This window comes from Heterodontus francisci, chromosome 2 (assembly GCF_036365525.1).
Source record: "Heterodontus francisci isolate sHetFra1 chromosome 2, sHetFra1.hap1, whole genome shotgun sequence".
In the NCBI taxonomy this organism is placed as follows: domain Eukaryota; kingdom Metazoa; phylum Chordata; class Chondrichthyes; order Heterodontiformes; family Heterodontidae; genus Heterodontus; species Heterodontus francisci.
The window spans coordinates 55,144,677-55,150,370 of NC_090372.1; positions in this window are offsets into that span (position 1 = coordinate 55,144,677).

The window sequence follows — 5,694 nt, forward strand, 5'->3', positions numbered from 1 at the left end:
TAGGATGGGCTTTTCAACTTTTTAAAAATAAAAACAAATGCTGGAAATACTCAGCAGGTCTGGCAGCATCTGTGGAGAGAGAAGCAGAGTTGACGTTTCAGAGAACTGACCAGAATGTCATGGAGCGAAGGCAAACGGTATGTTAATGGTATGCTGAAAAACAAAGCGTTAGTGCAGAGGGTGTTAACTGTCAGAAAAATGAACAGCCCTGGCCCAAAGCACCTCTACCCTCACCCCTTCCCCTCCCTCCCAGAACCACGACAGGGTTCCCCTTGTCCTCACTTTCCACCCCACCAGCTTCCACATCCAAAGGATCATCCTCTGCCATTTCCGCCACGTCCAGTGTGATGCCACGACCGAACGCATCTTCCTCTCCCCTCCCCTGTCAGCATTCCAAAGGGATCATTCCCTCAGGTCCACTCCCCCGTTACCCCCAACACCTCGTCCCCTTCCCACGACACCTTCCCATGAAATCACAGGAGGTGTAATACATGCCCTTTTGCCTTCTCTTTCCTCACTATTCACGGCCCCAAATACTCCTTTCAGGTGAAGCAGCGATTTTCTTGTACTTCTTTCAATTTACTATACTGTATTCGCTGCTCACAATGTGGTGGTCTCTACATTGGGGAGACCAAACGCAGATTGGGTGACCGCTTCGTGGAACACCTCTGCTTTCATGCCCACATATCTGTCCTGGGCTTGCTGCAGTGTTCCAGTGAACATCAACTCAAGCTCAAGGAACAGCATCTCGTTTACGTTTAGGTGCACTACAGCCTGCCGAACTGAACATTGTGTTCAATAATTTCAGAGTATGACAGGCCCCCCATTTTATTTTTAGTTACTTTTTCTTTTTTCTTTTATCTTTGTTTATTTTAGTTTGCTTCATTCATTTTTTTTACCATGTGCCTACCCACTCTTTTTCATGTTTGTGCTTCGGGCCAGGGCTGTTCACTTTTGTGTCAATTAACACACCAATGGTGTTTCAGCACACCATTAACACACCCTTTGCCTTTGCTCCGTGACCTTCTGGTCAGTTATTCTCTGTGACCCTATCAACACCTTGCCTTTTGTTATCTCTTGCCCAACCCCCGCTTTATTTGCTTAAAATCTACCACATTTCTAACATTTGCCAGTTTTGATGAAGGGTCACTGACCTGAAACGTTAACTCTGCTTCTCTCTCCACAGATGCTGCCAGACCTACTGAGTATTTCCAGCATTTCTTGTTTATATTTCAGATTCCAGCATCTGCAGTATTTTGCTTTTATTTTAAACTTTTTTTCCCTGGCTGCTGGGCAGTGCGGGGTGGTGGAGCAAATTCCCGGGAGGGACAATAGCATGGTTGCAGGGCAGTTGGTTATCACAGAGTAGTGGGGGCGGACAGATCGCAGAGGTGGTTTATAAGGTAAGCTTTTTGGGCTGGGAGATCCTTCCTGTTTCGCCTGTCACAAACAGTGCTGCACAGACATTTACCTTATGGATCCAGCCCTTCGCGTCTCCCTTTACCAGGTCTCATGAAACCCATCTGACATTAGTTAAAAATAAAAAGCATGTTAAAATGGAAGCATGCAGTCTCCTTACAAGTTTTCAATTACTGACTTGCCTTGTGACAGCGAATTGGTTGCCCAGTCCCAGCCCGTCAATTTTGGTTTTGGTTTTGAAATTTTTTTAATTTGAACTTCTCACCCGACCCCAAATCACCCATGTTTGGGCATTAAAATTACCCCCGGTGTGTGACATATTTTAACTGACGGAAAAACAATGTACATCCTCATTCTTTTGTCTGGTACATGAGTTTATGAAATGTACTGTAAACCTATCCTAAATTTCCTTGCAAGATAGACTGTAATAAAATAGTGAGGACAAACCCCTAATCCAGCAAATCAGGATACACGTTTTTTTAAAAAAAGACCTTCATTAGATGATATTCTTCCTATACATAAATATTATATATATAATAAATTCTGCCTACATGATTTTTTCCTCTTGCATATATTAGGAGGTTTTTGCAGCTGCAGCTAAAATACTGTACAGTACCATGGTAAAATTTTCAACATTTATAAAATGTGCAATGGCCTGCATATTAGTAAGGGCAGGTTATGTAGGCCTGGAGGGGGTGCGGGGAATAGTTTTGGACGGGAAACCCATCTTTTCTGCTTGACAGTTTCACAGTCCAAAAGTCAGCCTGACTGGCTTGGCTTCCAGTTGGATGAGAGGACTCCTCAACAGGTCGCAGGAGCAGTTGATCTGATCCACAATTCCAGGGGCAGAGCAGGAGTCAAATCTATGATCCTGGGTAGAGGGGATGGGGGAATTGGTGATCCAATCCCAGGTGGGGTCTGATATCTGAGCCCGGGGACGTTGGCTCCCAATCCCAGGAGGGAGGGGGGGCGATCCCCAACCACAGGGATCTTTTTCTGAGGGGGTTGTCTGAAGTAAGGATAAAATTGAATGAATCTCCCAGCATCGACCTAGGCACAGGTCACGACAAAGGCTCATCCAGCCCATAAACACTAACACCTGGGGACTTGTGCCAAAATTGGGATACCTGGCCAACAGACTAGTCAAACAACAGCCTCACACATTCGTACACACAGAATCATACCTTTCAAGCAATGTCCCAGATTCCTTCATCACCATCCCTAGGTATGTCCAGTCCACTGGCAGGTCAGATACACCAAACATGGTGGCACTGTGGTATACAGTTGGACAGAAGTGGCCATGGAAGTCCTCAACATTGATTCCAGATGCCATGAAGTCTCCTGGCATTGAGTCAAACATGAGCAAGGAAACCTCCTGCTGATTGCCACCATCATCAGCTGATGAGTCACTGCTCCTCCATGTTGAGGACCACTTGGAAGAAACACTGAAAAAGTAGCAAGGGCACAGAATGTACTCTGGGTCAGGGAATTCAATGTACATCACAAAGAACGGTACCGTTACTGACAGTTGGCCGAGTCCTGAAGGACGTAGCTGGAAGACTGGACCTGTGGCAATTGGTGAGAGAACCAACATGAAGGCAAAACCTACTTGACCTCCTCCTCAACAATCTACCTGTCACAAATACATGACAGTATTGGTAGGGTGACACTCACAGTCTTAAGGAGATGAAGGTCTGGCTTCACACTGATGACACCCTCCATTTTGTTGTGTGGGTCTATCACTATGCTAATAGGATAGATGAAGAACAGATTTAGCAGTTCAAAACTGGGCATTATTAGATGCTATGGGCCATCAGCAGCAGCAGAATTGTATTCCACCACGATCTATAACCTCGTGGCCAAGCATATCCCTCACTGCAACGCTATCATCAAGCCAAGGGATCAACCATGGTTCAATTAGGAAAGCATGCCGGGGCAACACTAGGCATACATAAAAATGCAGTGGCAACCTGGTGAAGATACAACACATCACTACGCACATGCTAAATGGGAGACAGCATGCTCTAACCGAGCTAAGCAATCCCACAAACAGTCGATTAGATCAAAATTCTGGAGTCCTGCCACATCCAGTCCTAAATGATGGCAGACAATTAAACAACTAATGGGAGAATGAAGCTCCGTAGACATTCCCATCCTCAATGATGGTGGAGCCCAGCATTTGAGTGCAGCAGTCAACGCTGAAGTATTTACAACCATCTGCCAGAAGTGTTAAATGATCCATCTCTGCCTGCTTTTGAGGTCCCATTATAACAGAAGCCAGTCTTCAGCCAATTTGATTCACTGCAAGTGATATCAAGAAATGGCAGAGCATGTTAATTATGTTTAATTATAGGCAGGTGGTGGGTATTAACTAGGGATCGACGTCCTCCCATAAAGAGGAACAGACTGAAATTTTGGTGATTGGGTTAGGATGTGTGTGTAGGTGATTTGTATCACTGTAAATAAAAGCTTATAAATGTATGTCAAGGTTAGCTCCAGTTCTATCCTTTACTTCCTGGCTATCTGTACTGTACTATACTACTTTGGAAAGTAATGGAGAAATTTGGCTGCCCTGAGAAATTCGTCACAATGGTTTGACAGTTCCATGATAGCATGCTCATGTGCATCCTGGATGATGGTGAGTCTTCTGACCCATTCCCAGTTGCAAATATAGTTAAGCAGGGCTGTGTGCTAGCACCAACCTCTTCAGCATGCTTTTCTCCACCATGCTGTCCGATGCCTTCCATGATGGGGATCCTGGCATCGACATCAGATATCACATGGGCAGGAAGCTGCTTAATCTGTGAAGACTCCAGGAAAAATTCAAGGTCTCCAAGGACATACTTTGCAATTTCCTGTTTACCGATGACTGTGCACTTGTTGCCGGTTCAGAGCTGGACATGCAATGAAGCTCTTTAATGCAGGCAACAATTTCGGCCTCACAATTGGCACAATGAAAACTAAAGTAATATACCAGCCTACTCAGTGAAAACCCTATTTTGAACCCAAGGTTTCAGCCCATGGCCAGAATAGAGTGCTAGTGAGTATAGGAAGAGGAGGATAGAGCAGATGAATGCATGGGTGGCGCAGTGGGGGCGGCACAGTGGCGCAGTGGTTAGCACCGCAGCCTCACAGCTCCAGCGACCCGGGTTCAATTCTGGGTACTGCCTGTGTGGAGTTTGCAAGTTCTCCCTGTGTCTGCGTGGGTTTTCTCCGGGTGCTCCGGTTTCCTCTCACATGCCAAAGACTTGCAGGTTGATCGGTAAATTGGCAATTATAAAGTATCAGTCGGTGGTAGGGAAATATAGGGACAGATGGGGATGTGGTAGGAATATGGAATTAGTGTAGGATTAGTATAAAAATGGGTGGTTGATGGTCGGCACAGACTCGGTGGGCCGAAGGGCCTGTTTCAGTGCTGTATCTCTAAAAACTAAAAAAAAACAAAAAAATGTCTGAAGAGATGGTGCAGGAGGGAGGGCTTTAGTTTCCTGGATCACTGGGTCTGTTTCTGGCAAAGGTAGGACCTATACAAGTTGAACGGGTTGCACCTGAACTGGAACGGGACCAACATGCTTGCTGGAAGGTTTGGTAGTGCTGTTGGGTGGGGGGAGCAGTGTGTTTTACACTAATTTGGCAGGGGAATGGGATACAGAGTGGAGGTACAGTAGGGGGTGATGCTCAGTCAAATATAGAAGAGAAACTGAGTCAGTCTGGAAGGCAGAGCAAATATAGACCTGTTAAGGCACAAGTGAAAAATGCAGGGCTGGATTGCATCTATTTTAATGCAAGGAGTCTTACTAGTAAGACAGAAGGATTGAGGGTGTTGATTAGCACGTGGGATTATGATATTGTTGCTATCACAGAGACATGGTTGAGGGAGGGGCAGGATAGGCAGCTCAATATTCTAGGGTAGAGAATCTGCAGGCGTGACGGGAGGGGATAAAAGGTGGTGGCATTGCAGTGTTGATCAAGGAGTCAATTACTGCAGTAAGGAGGGATGATATCTTTGAAGGTTCTTCAAATGAGGCCATATGGGCAGAACTTAAAAACAAAAAGGGGGCAATCACTTGGCTGGCCGTGTATTACAGTCCTCCAGTCAGGAAGAGATAGAGGAACAGATATGTAGGCAAATCTCAGGTGTAAAAATAGTAGGGGATTTCAACTTACCTAATATCAACTGGGATAGTCTTAGTGTAAAAGGCGTAAAGGGGGTGGAATTCTTAAATTGCATACAGGAGAGCTTTTTGAGCCAGTATGTAGAAAGTCCTCCAAGAG